Genomic DNA, 13,636 nt, shown 5'->3' with positions numbered 1-13,636 from the left:
GAGAAACGTGCTACTGCTACGGGCCGTAGCAGTAGCGCTGGTCAGTGGTACGCGCTACTGTTAAGTGGGACTAGCCATCTGCGCCCAGTACAAATATAACAGCGGCGTGGTTTCGCGGAATGCGCTAATGCTAAAGTAGTAGCAGTAGTGCAGTTTATTTAAAAATGCTACTACTAAGGTTTGAAAAAGCGGTAGGCATAAGCGAGGTGGTTGGCCTTCGCCTAGTGCCTAGGCAGTGCCTAAGCGCCCTAGGCGCGGCCTTGGCGGTAATATAGTTTTTACTCGTAGTGTATTTATGATTATTATATGGGTGTTGATATTAGTTTAGGGCGTATAAATAAGTTAATTACCATCTACTGCTATTGGAATATGACCCATTTGGCACATCAGTGCAGTATGTGGCATGATTTCTTTCTTGGGTACACAATTCCTTGCTTGCCCTGCCTAGACCTCCATTTATGCCCTAGGCGAGGAGTTTGGCCATTGCCTAGCGCCTAGGCGTGCCTAAGAGCCCCCTAGGCACTGCCTTTTCCAAAAGAGGCTACTACTAAGTAGCAGTAGCGACCTGTTTTGTCCAGCGCTACTGCTAAGATGCTGTGTATAAGGTTTTCCCTAGTAGTGGTCAACCTCCTAGTTTTGAAGACAAAAACAAACCATCATATGTGTGCAAGCATGACAGGTCTCTTTATGGATTGAAACAATCCCCTCGAGCTTGGTACTCACGGCTAAGTGCAAAACTTCAGTCACTTGGTTTTGTGCCTTCAAAGTATGATACATCTCTGTTTATCTATAATAAGTCACATATATCCATATTTGTGCTTATTTATGTTGATGATTGTCGGGGGATGGGTGCGACATATGCCAATGGATGGCTTATCATGGTGGGGGCGAGTAGAACGTCGCCGGTGCCTGGAAACAGGATGAGGCGTAGACTCGAACGTCGGCGTACTTTACCCAGGTTCGGGGCTCTCCTAGGAGATAACACCCCTAATCCTGCTCTACGGGGTCTCGGCATGATCACTAAGGCAAAGTGAATACAAAGGTGCTCCTTGAGATGTATCTGTGGACAGGAGAAGGCTAGGCTAGCTCCCTCCCTTCTCTAAGGTTTGGTCTGGTTCTAATGAATCGGAACCCTTTGCATCGGTGCCCTGGGGGTTTATATAAGCCTACCCCTAGGGGTACAATGGTAAACTGTCGGGACATAGGGCCCAGCTGTCAGTCTATTCCCCTGCGGGCCCTCGTGCCGACTGCTGGAGCCCGCCGATTGGTGGGCCCAGCCGACTGGTCGAGTACGGAGCCGACAGGCCACACCCGCTGTTGGCTTGGTCACGGGGTCGTGCCTACAGTCCTGCAGCTTGGCAGACGATTACTGTAGCCACTCCCCGTCTCGTCTGGTTAATGGCGCATGGGACCCATGGGTGGGGCAGGCCAACTTCCGCGGGCCGGCTCCCTACGGGTCCGACTGGTGGCGCCCTTGCCGTCTTCTCGACTCACACTGACTGGTAGGGCCCGTCTTCCATGGATCGTACTGTCAGACCGTCGTGGGTACAGGACTCCGCCCATTGTTGCTGGCGTCAGGGATGGCATGGCAACAGTGTTGTGCCAGACAAAGATCTCCGCTGGTACAGCGCACTGTGCCCTAGCCATCCCCTGAAAAAGGGGAGGGAGTGGGCTTCACTGTCGCCAGTCCCTGTCCCATCCCCCCTGATGAGGGCATGGGCTCTGCTGGTGCCGGGGCCCGACTCCGTGGTCGGCGACTTCGGAAGCCGCCAGTCGGAGTCGGCCGGTCTCGATCTCATCCGTAGGACTCGGACGCTTATGGGCAGCCGGCTGTTCCTCCAGCCGCCCTCCTGAAGTCGGCTCTCCGTCAGTGGCTTGAGGGGCGCAGTCAGCCCCGATGTCTTGAAAGGTTATGGGCCTCGGGTTAGCCTACCCATGGCCCATTACTCCGACAGTAGTCCCTGAAGCTGATGAGGCACCACGGACTATTAGCAGAGGAGCCTCAGTAGCTTCATTCTCTTAGTATTTTAGGTGGAGACTCTGCTTGACTCTGCCGGGCCGACTGGTAGGAGTCGGAGTCGCCTGACTTTGACTCATCCAAAAAATACTTTCGAACCCCCTGGCGGGAACTCAGTGGCGTATGAGCTAAGCTTCCTGGCCGCCACCCATTGCGTGCCCAACACGTGGCAAACAGTGGCCAGGCCAGCCTGCCTACCCTTCTGCGAGCTGGGACATGCCCACAGGCAGGGCAAGCCACTACCATGCCTCGGCGCGTGAGCGGATCCGCTGCGGTCGTGGGGGATGGTTGAGGTTCGCACGGAGTTACCGCGCACAAAAGTGTAACTGTAAATACATAACGATTTAACAGATGCTGAACATACAAATCCCCATCCCTCCTTCGTGAACTCCTCGAGGAATACCGTGTGCTTTCGGGCGACGAGGTGGCCCTTCGCCGTGACGCACGCACCGCTCTTGCCTTCTCGGTACGCCAGCAGGCCGCCTTTTGGCGCCAAAGGGGGAAATTCAGGAGGGTGGGCAAGGGTGACGAGAACACCCGGTTCTTCCATGCTCAGGCCTCCCACCAGTTCTGAGTAAATCGGATCCGGGCGCTCGACGTCGGTGGCACGGTGGACACGGGCCACGCTGCCAAGGCGGACACCCTACATGCCTTCTACACCGAGCTTCTAGGAACGGCCAGGGAGCCGGTGTGGAGTTTTGACCCCCGGGCTCTGTACGAGGGAGCGGCGATGGTAGACAGCGCCGCGCTCGAAGCTCCATTCCAGCTCTAGGAAGTCGTGGCCGCCGTGCGGGGCCTCGACAGGACCAGCCCTCCGGGTCCTAACGTCCTGGGGCCGGCATTCTATCAGACAGCCTGGCCCACGGTCGCCGGTGATGTTATGCGGCTCTTCGATGGGGGCTTCTCCTCCTCGGTCAACCTTACCTGCATCAACCGGGCGCATATTGTTTGCAAGGCGTTGACCACCCGGCTCCAACAACAAATCCCGGGGATCGTCCGCGTCGACTAGTCCGGCTTTATAAAAGGCCGGAGCATCTCCGAGAATTTCGTCTATGCCACCGAAGTGGTCCAATGCTGTGACCGGAGGAAAGCTCCGTCTCTCATCCTGAAGCTCGACTTCACGAAGGCGTTTGACTCCATCAACTGGCAGAGCCTCCGTCGGATCACGGAGGTGCGTGGCTTTCATGCCTGGTGGTGCGACTGGATGGGTCCCATCTTCCGCTCCTCCATGTCCGCGGTCCTCCTGAACGGAGTGCCGGGGCACTGGATCTCTTGCAAGAAGGGGCTGCACCAAGGGGATTCCATCTCTCCCTACCTCTTCCTGCTGGTGGCCGATGTGCTGCAAAGGATGATCAAGCTGGATGGTGGGATGGCTCACCCCCTAGTGGCTGGTGCTCCGCCCCTCGTTCTTCAGTATGTGAATGATACTCTCATCGTCTTGAAGGCCAAGCTGAGTGCGGTGAGGCGCCTCAAGCGCATCGTGGATGATTTTGCAGCTGTGACGGGGCTCCTCATCAACTTCCACAAAAGCATGGTCGTGCGCATGCACGTCGCGGACGATGAGCTTCATGACATGGTCCAGGTCCTGGGCTGTCAAGTTGGGAGTTTCCCACAGGTGTACCTCGGGCTCCCCCTCTCCAATCGCAAGCTGACGATGGATGACTTCCTCCCCCTCATCGCCAAGGCCGAGCGCTACCTATCGGGGTGGCGAGCGCAGCTGCTCTCCTTTGGGGGCGGTGTGTCTTTCTCAATGCCATCCTTGATGCGTTGCCCACATACGCCATGTCGGACATGGAGCTGCTGTCGTTGGTGCTGCGCACCCTTGACGCGCTTTGGCGGTCCTTCCTGTGGACTGCGGCAGAAACGGCCTCTGGGGCCCAGTGCCTTGTCGCCTGGGAGAAGGTGGTTCGGCCCAAGTGCGAGGGAGGGCTCGGAGTGTGAGCTCTCCCGGTGCAGAACCGCTCCCTTCTGCTGAAGCTGGTGCACCATCTCCACTTGAGGCAAGACTCCCCCTGGGGTGCCTGGGTCTGGTCTGAGCTTGGGCGCTGCCTCCTCACCCCTTCAACTGCGTCGGCCCTGCCAGGGCCATACTGGAACTCGCTGGCTGAGCTAATGCCAATGTACCGGGAGATCTCTTCTGTCCGAGTGGGGGACGGGCAGACCACCGCCTTCTGGCTGGACGTTTGGCTCATGGGGGGCGCTCTCATCTGGCGGCTATCGTCGCTCTTCTCCCACACCACCATGCCAGAGGCCTCCATGGCCCAGGTCTTCCGATGCGGCATCGACGGGGTGCTTGTCCCTCGCGTGAATCACGCTAGGGCTCGTGATCATGCCACCCTTCTGCGGAACTTGGTGGGGGTGACCCTCACTAAGGAGCTCGATGAACGATGTCTCCATCCCGAATGCGTGAAGGGAAACCTCCTTTCGTCGGCCGACGTTTATCGACTGTGCCACTTTGGAGGGGTGCGGGTGCCGTTCGCAGCTTTTGTCTGGCAGAACTATGCTCCGAGTCGGGTCCATTTTTTTCGCCTGGCTCCTGGTCAAGGCCCAGATCCACACGCGCGACATCCTTCTCCACAAGCACATTGTTGAGACCGCGGGCGCTGGTTGCCCCCTGTGTACTTCCCTGTCGATATGGCGGACCACCTCATCTTTGGGTGTGCTTTCACCTGTAGCTTCTGGCAGGTGGTCGGCAAGATCTCCTTTGAGGCCACCACCGTCAGCGAGCTCCACTTGCTCTCCCCGCCTCCTGGGGTTCCCGTTGCATCGAGCCCAACCTTCCTGCTGCTCTGTTGCTGGCAACTTTGGAAGCACCGGAATGCGGTGGTCTTCCAGGGGATGCCTCCGTCACTATCCAGGCTGCTCCGGGCTTGTAGAGAAGACGCGGTGCTCTGGCGCGTGCGGCTCCCCCGCCCTCTGAAACATGCGACTGATGAATGGCTAGCCTGTCTGCCTAGCCCCGACTGAGCCCCCTCCCTCTGGGCTGCTCTGCCACGACATCCCATCTCCCTCTCCCCGACTTGTATGTGTGAATGTTGTAACACCTGACCTCGGGTATGTACTTCTATAAAGATTCAGGAGGGGAAATCTCCCCCCACCCCTGGTGAAAATTCAAAAAAAACTCCTGACCCACAATTCTGAAGTTGCAGTGGGTTGACAGGAAGATCTCCACACATGACATCTCATCAGCAACTGCAGCAATACTCCTCGACTGTGTTCAATGGTACTAACCAGGATTCGGGAATATTCAGTTCGTCAATCAGATAATTTCTGACAGAATTTCCAGCCGGGTATCTGATAGGTAAAGCGCTAGCAACCAACTAGTCGAGTCCAATTATTCAAGTTGCTAGCTGCTGTACTGTGAGGATCGATGTCAGGCTAAGCGTGTAACTTGAATTTATGATCAGCATGACAAACAACCATATGATTAGTAAGAAGTTTTTATCCAGGTGGGAAACAAATACAAAATAGAAGAGGTACACATAATATCATGTGATGCATTTAGTGGACTTAGCGTGTGCAAAGAAAATCGTTAAGAAACTAAACCTGAAAGAGAAGCATGAACTATCTGTTCTCAAAGCTAACATATAGAAAAAATCACGGAGATACAAAAATCAGACAGTTATAAAACAATTGTTAAGAACAAAGGGACAAAAAATACCACTTTGCCTCTGTTAATATTTCTTAACTTCTGTGCAAACCAGATTGGAAACCTAAGATAAACAGATCCTTGGAGTAGCAAAGGAAATTTACCAAAATATTGCCAGGACTTGTCATCATGGAGAGCCTCAAAATTCGGAACTCTTCATTGGTTCGATGTTCAAGAAACCAAACAACCACTCCTGCAAAAATGAAAGGTTTAAAGAAAGCCCAGACATTTGAATTTGCTTTTCTCACTGGTGCTACTATGACAAGGGCTGCTTCGATATAAGGCTGTGTGAATTCGGCAATGTCCGTTCTTTTACTCACATTAGCAAAGTCACCTACAGCTGCATCAAGGGACTAGACAAAAAGAAAAGAAAATCAGATGATGCGAAGCAAAAAGATCAAAGAAGCGGAGCAAAGCATGGAAACATACATTGGTGGCAATCCTACTAATAGGATTAAAAGTACATTTTGCAGTTTTTCTTACAGGCACTCAGAAAAAAATATTGTAGTCATCTATATACTCACTTTGGAAGAGCGATTAAAAGTACAGTTTGGAGTCATAAAGGCGTGGCAGTTGAGACAAAAAGATTCACAATGTTAATAGTTGGGACAATGTTGCTGCATATATACCGCATAGCCGAAACAGAATTTAAAGAATGATACAATTCATTCAAAATTTAATGAATATTAATAGTTGGGACATTGGTTCTCGGAAACGTGTACTTTACAGTCCTGAATGAGAGCGCTCGGCTCGCCAGAGACCTTCACTGGACGGCGGCAGGTGGCACACATGCGTGCACTGGGAACGAGCGAGCGTGGTGGCACTGGATGTTCTTGCCAGCGGACGACAGGGCGGGGGAGAACAACGGTCGGTCACTACACACAACATGCTCAATAAAATGCACGTCTTATTAGAATGCACGTCAGCCCTGACGGGTGGACCCTTTATTAAAATACACGTCAGGGTGGGGGGTATCCAGCGTGATGACAGGTTGACCCTTTGTTAACGTAACATTTCCGAAGGGGAAACGTTTATCTTCACCCGACTAATATTTCCGTACGCGTCCACCACCTCCATGGGCGTCCGATCTGTTGTTGATCGGACGGTCAAGAGCAACCCTCACCTACTTGATGTTCTTGCAACTTTACCCCTGTTTCAGAAGCATTTCCGCAACTCAGCAGCTGTTACAGATAGACTACACAGCCAAGTAAGAATCCGGTAGCTTTGTTTACATCCCGGTAGGCTAGGGAGTGTAGCGGTGTCGTCGGCAGCGTGCTACTGGCATGGAGGATGCGGTCCCAACAACCGAGCTCCACCGTCTGTAGGTCATCGTTACCGAGCACATCCACGCAGTGGTGGAGATTGATGATGATTGTTGAGGGGGCCAATCAGAGTTGAGGGGGCGAAGAAGATAAAGTTATGCATGAACTCTGAGATATCTTTGATATCCAAGCCTAATAATATAACGGGTACACTTAAGAGTTTTCCAACAGTAGGGGGGCAATGGCCGCCTTTGGCCCCATGAAGCTTAGCTACTGCATCCATGCTTGCTCTCTGCCAACAAATGCCTCCCAGTCGACCGAATCGACAGATCCGGCACGCCACAGCACCGCGTCGTACGTCCACGCCCACCACGCACTCGGCCCAACATCGCCTCCAAGGCAAGTTTGAGCAACAAGACATTGTTACCGAACGGCGACAACAAACGACGACGGTGCTAGTGCTTGATGCGGCTGGACATGCTTTTGCAATATTTGTGACAAGAGTCTTGTTGCAGAAAATTAGAGAAGAAGAGGTACGTGCTGCAATAGGGTCTTGTTGTAGAAATTAGAGAAGAGAAAATTAAAGAAGAGGAGCTTTTTGCAGCAAGAGCATTGTTGTAGAAATCTTACATTCTAAAGAAGTTGATCCCTTCTTACATTCTTAGGAAGTTGATCCCCACTTCTACCAATTCTCTCAACATGCGCATTGTCCATATCATCGTCATGCCACGTCAGTGTTCAGTTTGCAAAGATCGACCAATCTCTCTCTAAAAACAAAAATGTTACATCCAGCTAAGCCACCCACTTTTGATGACTGCTCTCCATCCATATCTGAGTTCAACTGCTTTTAATCCTTCACTGTTCAGTTTTGATGCTTCGGCTACCACCTTTTTTTAAATGCTTCAGTTACCACCTTAAATCCTTAATACAGTAGAGGCCCACCAAAGGTTGCCCATCCTATACAAACAAAGTACAGAATGGACGTCTATCCCCCTTCCCCTACAGTCTGGCGTCGTGGCCGAGATCATCTCACTACACTCCGGTAGGACCGCCGGCTTCGCTCCCGTCTGTGATTCTCCGGGGCTCGCTTGGGCTATGTTCCCCTTCTCAGCACGGTGCCTGCGTTCGTGGTTTCAAGGTCCTCCTAAGCTGCTGCTCTGCATTCATGGGCCTCCTCGCGTCCTTTAGGATAGGCGGTGGCCGTCGCTATGAGAAAATGAAGCAGGAGGTGCTGTTGGAAATATGAGCAAATTACTACGAGATTTAATCCGAATAAGCATAAGATAAATCATGACAGCAGTAGCATAGATTAAACTAATTGTATGAACTAGCATAGTAGATGAACAGATCACATCTAGGACATATACGAGAAACATGAATTCTACGACGATCTCGAACAGGAAGGGTAGAATCACATACGATGCAGCGGGAGCAGCACCGCCGGCGTTGACGTTGTGGCCCATGTCGTCGAGGATGAGATTGCCGAGGTGGGGGAAGAAGTTCTCGTTGGCGAAGTTGTCGCTGCCAGCAGTCGCACGAGTATGCTCCCCAAAAACCTGATCGCCCCTCTCTCGTATAGTATCACGAGAGGCGGGGTTCCGGAGGCCTGCTGTCCTTTCTCGCAGTGCACGCCGAAAGAAGGGATGGAGAAGACTTACTTGACAGCGCAATGATCTGGAATGGTGGTGCGGAACCATACGATACGGCGGCAGCTGGGGTAGATGTCTGCCTGACTATATATTGTGGGCCGGGTAGGTCGTGGGAGCAAACCCCACGTCCGAGTCGCGATCCAAAAGAATCAAAAATGGTTCAGTAATTAATGTGTCGTTAATTATTAATTAATAACTCACTAATTTTTCCCGAACAGCAAAAATATAGACTACGTGCATAGCTCTGTCCTTGGCTCGGCTCAATCCCGCAACTCGTGGCGCGGCGCGGCGTGGTGAGGAGGAGGAGCACGTGTGTAGGTCTCCTCTTCTCATGCTCATACAAGTGGTAGAATAGCTCACCATATAAAAAGGTGCAAGTCTCACTCAACTTCCATGATGAGACTAAATTTTATTCTCACTCACTCCACTCACATGTGTGCATGAATAGGTCAAGAGAATTTCAGAATTTTAGTTAGGCTTTGAAGCAAAGGCCTACTAGCTAAATTCTAACAGGTGCATCCTAGGCTGGGGCTGGTGTGGCGGCGGCGTGTGGTGAAGAACATGCGGCTGCTCTCCTTGGAGGATGTTTCACGGACGCCACTCACGGCAGCAATTACAAGGCTGCAAGCCTTCACGTCTTCACCCTAGACGAGTTGTAAGTCTGTCGCAAATCCACCTCCAACTTCCTCGTCAAGGTCAGCTTCGGCGGCAAGTTCCTATGTCTCGACAGGAGCGTTGTGTAGCGGCACCACGAGTAGCTGGTACGTCGCCGTTATTTGGTGCCACAAAGAGTAAAGTCATCAACCATACATCGTTGGTTGGATCATTGATTCTGTGATGAGCGATTGATTTTTTGTTTGCTCTTGTGTGTTCGTCATGGGTTTGCGGCAAGGGTAGCGACTTTCTGAGCACGACAGGTTCTGTACTCTGTTCTTTGAACTTTTTTCATGAGAACAGAGTACAGAACCTGTCTGTGCTCATCCCTCACTTGGCTACTGTTGCAGCCATAACCCATTGACTGATCGAGCCAAAAATATTCCTGCTGCAGTGCATCCTCCTACACCAGTTTGTCATCTCCCCCATTTATCTTGGAAATTTCATGTCTTGGTTGATGAAAGCTTGATGGAATATGGCTGCTATACAGAAACATAACGAAATTTTGCTCTTCAATTTTCCATGTTTAAATATGCCCTTAAATTGTGTCAGTTAGTTGATTTTCCCTGTATATTTATCTATCAGTTGAGCCATGTCACATACTCGAGAACAAATAAATGATGCAGTTTATTTAAGTTGCAGACTAGTAGCTTTTTTTCATGTCCGGCGAACATTAGGAACTACATCGATAATTTGGAGAAAGATAGGAATTATTATTCATATCAATATATCAAATATAACTACATGCAACAAATAGACATGTATACGTTTTGCTAGCCTAGAATAGTGTATCTATTGGAAATAATACACTTGACATGTCTACATGTGTTGTTGCTTCAAGCTTTGTCTCTAACAGTATGAATTATCTATATGGTATAATAGTTTACTATAAACGTTAGATAAGTGAACTGATAAAAATAGATGTGTAAAAGAGGGAAAAGATACACAACCACCGATATAGCCAAGAGAAAACTTGGGCTTAAATTGCTTGGCTCATGGAACTTATTTACATTTTGCAAGACGTATACTGTCACCTTTAGAAGGGTTCCAGTGATGCATGATAATAATATTAGTACTAAAGCATAAACATGCGTTACGCTGCCTGATGCCTGATGCCCAGGTGGCTAGGATGGAAAAATAAAATAATTATTCAACATAATCAGTCCCCTTAATTTGGTTCCATCAAGAAAATGTAGACTCTGGTGTATTAAAACACGAAGGCCAACATGTTTCACAAACATGTTGCTCAATCCGCAGCCTGCCCACGATGTCAAAGACCCGTATGAAGATGCTCTTCACCTCATCTCCACCTGCTCCTATGCAGCACAAGTTTGGTCTCCCCTGGGCCTGCCTGCCCCGACCTCCCTCACTACTCTTCACCAACAATCACCGATTCTGGGCCTCAACCACTACAAGAAATATGTCAACTTGTGACCACCACTATTGGTCACTAAAAGGTCATGGTTTTTCATTTGCGACCTTTTTGTGACCAAAAACAGAAGGTCAAAAGCTGGCGGGCATAAACTGACTATAGCGACCTTTCTTCTGGAATGGTCGAAGACGTTTACGACCAAAATAAGCCTATTGTTATGTTTTGGTCACTAGCAACCTCCCCAGGCCACGTAGGCATCCAGCGTGGCAAGCTGATGTGGCACAAGATTCAGCCCGGTCCAATTCGGTTTTCTACATGGGCCTAGCCCATTAATTCAGCTTTTCTATATATTTTTTCCTGTCAATTTTTGGTCAGACTTCATGGGCCAAGCCCAACAATTCAGTATTTTATTTATTTCTTGGTCGTGGCCTTTTAACATTTGTTTGGGCCTAGGCCATTATATTTTGTTGCTGGTCCCACCAATCAGATGGATACCACTTGTCATAATCACACACATTAGACCCACGTGACAGAAAATTCAAAAGTGATTTCATAAGTGGGCTCCATGAATCAGGTTCCATTTCACACGCTTTGAAACCACATAATGAATATTTCAAACAGAACATAACAAATGTAGTTCGTCAAAGAAGGATAAATAAGTTAACTACAACCTGTACATAGTCTATTACAATATTATTCAAATCTTTCCAGTCTATTACACATAAGACAGAACATATAACTCTTTGCTACACGGCTTAGAACTTCAAATATACTTCCTAGTTCACTTTGGTGAGCTCCTGTAAATGAGAGGAAACACCATTTTCGGGTATGTTTGTAGAGGCTGAACCAAGGCATCTAACAATAAACCAAAAGAGTTAGAAAAAAATAAAAACAAATATACAAAGCAGATAGGGACTAAATCCTGAAGTATATGTACATGTAACAACCACAACGAATAGCTAGTTAAGAGCAAAATAGAATAATCTTACAACAGAATATAGCCACACATCACCTCTATCTATTCTGTGTGTATAAGTAAAGAAAATTATGTACCAAAAATTATATTATGGGACGGAGGGAGTAGTACATATGATTACTTTCAGGTTATAATTTTTCTTCACCTACAGTCTACTCCTATATTCAGGGAACCTTAGTCAGGTATCACTAGTGAGCATAGAACAAAATAAAACAAAATAAAGGTGTTGGCTATATAAGTGAAGACTATTCATGGCTTTTTAGAACATACAATAAACCAACAAGGACTTACAAGTTACAAATAATCAAAACTTAGTAGCCACTGAACCTTGCAAAACACATATTGTGGCATAGTTCATCAAAAAGAAAGATGATCGCAATAACAATTAACAAGATTGTGGTGGCCAGAAGACCACCACCACAGATGCATCTTAACAAGATTGTGATCGCAATAACAATAACAATTAACAAGATTGTGATGTACGCTATCAGGGAAGAGGGGGAGGGAGATGGAGGAGCTACCTGCCGCAATCACAATGGAAGCAGAGGAGCACACCCCTCTTGCCCCTCCCCCATGAGCAGGACAGGGCTGCCGGCTGGGCACGCCCCTACTCCTCCGCCTCCTTGATCAGGAGACCCCCTTCCCCTACTGTGCTTGGTGCGCCGCATCACTAGTCACCTCCTCATGCAAGAAGTACACAATAAATAGACAGACGGTCAGTGAGGTACATTTTCACAGCAACAGAAGCTTAAAATTAACAGAAATACACACATCAAATGAAGTCACTAAGATACTTAAGTGCACCACATGGTGTAGAATTATGTGGTTCATAATTGCAACACATGAACCAAAAGAGGAATAACATCATCACCAAGAGTTTCTGATGATAAGCATATCTCCCTACAAAAAAAGAACTAAGGGTACAGTGACTAAAGCATGCAGACCACAATATTCAAATCAGAAGCAAGCGGGCAGTATGAGCTACCTACTGGCAAAGTATAAAACCTATATAGTATAAATGAATCAAGAAAACAAGAACTGACAATGAGAACTGCATACTAATGCAACAGATGATCAACATCAAGCGTAGTATATTCACATAAGTTTGCTTATTTGGTAACTTATTGTATACAAATAGCTTCAGTTGAAACTTATAAAAAGATTAAGCACTTTCAACTGCGAGATCTAGACCCATAGTCTGCATGTTGCAATGTGACATTCCTAGAAGCATACAGTTACAGAACAGAAGAAATTTTAGTTACCCAAGTACCCACGACACAACCCCACTAAATCTGAAACGCCTCCTGCTAATCAATAATCCAAGACAAGAATTAATGCAATAGACATACAAGTATGGTAAGGTCACAGAAATAGGGGCAAAGCTAGTGGTTTGCTTAATCTTGGTTCAGTTACTTACACAGTTAAGGGGAAAGAGAAAATGAAATTCGTTATCCTACTTGTACAATTCATACCAACCATGCGATTTCCTTAACACCAGGACAGACAGTTACAGGAACAAGAGCTTGCTCCTGACTGCATGTGACGATCAATCTAACTAACTACATCCTCACTTGCATCAGTTCTATGACTACACAGCTACCATTGCTTGTATAATCTGCATGCAGGAAAATGGTACTCCTCTCGCAGAGCACACACCATCCATCCAATTAACTCAAGAGGCTAGATTCTACCGCCCTTCCAGATTTCACGCGGGCACACAGCAGCCTCCGCAAAAAATGATCTAGGGCGCCAGATCTCAACTGGCGCATGGAAATCAAAGGCCTAACGAATAGGCCGCCAGATCCCGCGCGGATCGAGAGACGAAGGAGGGGAAGGGAACAGGGGGGCTCACCGCTGTCGCCGATGAGGAGGAGCTTGATGAGGTAGTCGTAGTCGCCCGAGCCCTGGCCGGCGGCACCGCCATCGCACCCGAACTCCTGGGACTGTCAAAAAAACCGCGACGAAATTAAAATCAGATCAACACGGCGAATGGGGGGCGAGGCAAACGGTGCAACGGACCGAGCGAGGCGGGGACGGCGTCGCGCGTGCGCGTGCTC

Source organism: Triticum aestivum, chromosome 7A, assembly GCF_018294505.1.
Source record: "Triticum aestivum cultivar Chinese Spring chromosome 7A, IWGSC CS RefSeq v2.1, whole genome shotgun sequence".
NCBI classification, from domain to species: domain Eukaryota; kingdom Viridiplantae; phylum Streptophyta; class Magnoliopsida; order Poales; family Poaceae; genus Triticum; species Triticum aestivum.
This window is presented reverse-complemented; position numbering follows the sequence as displayed.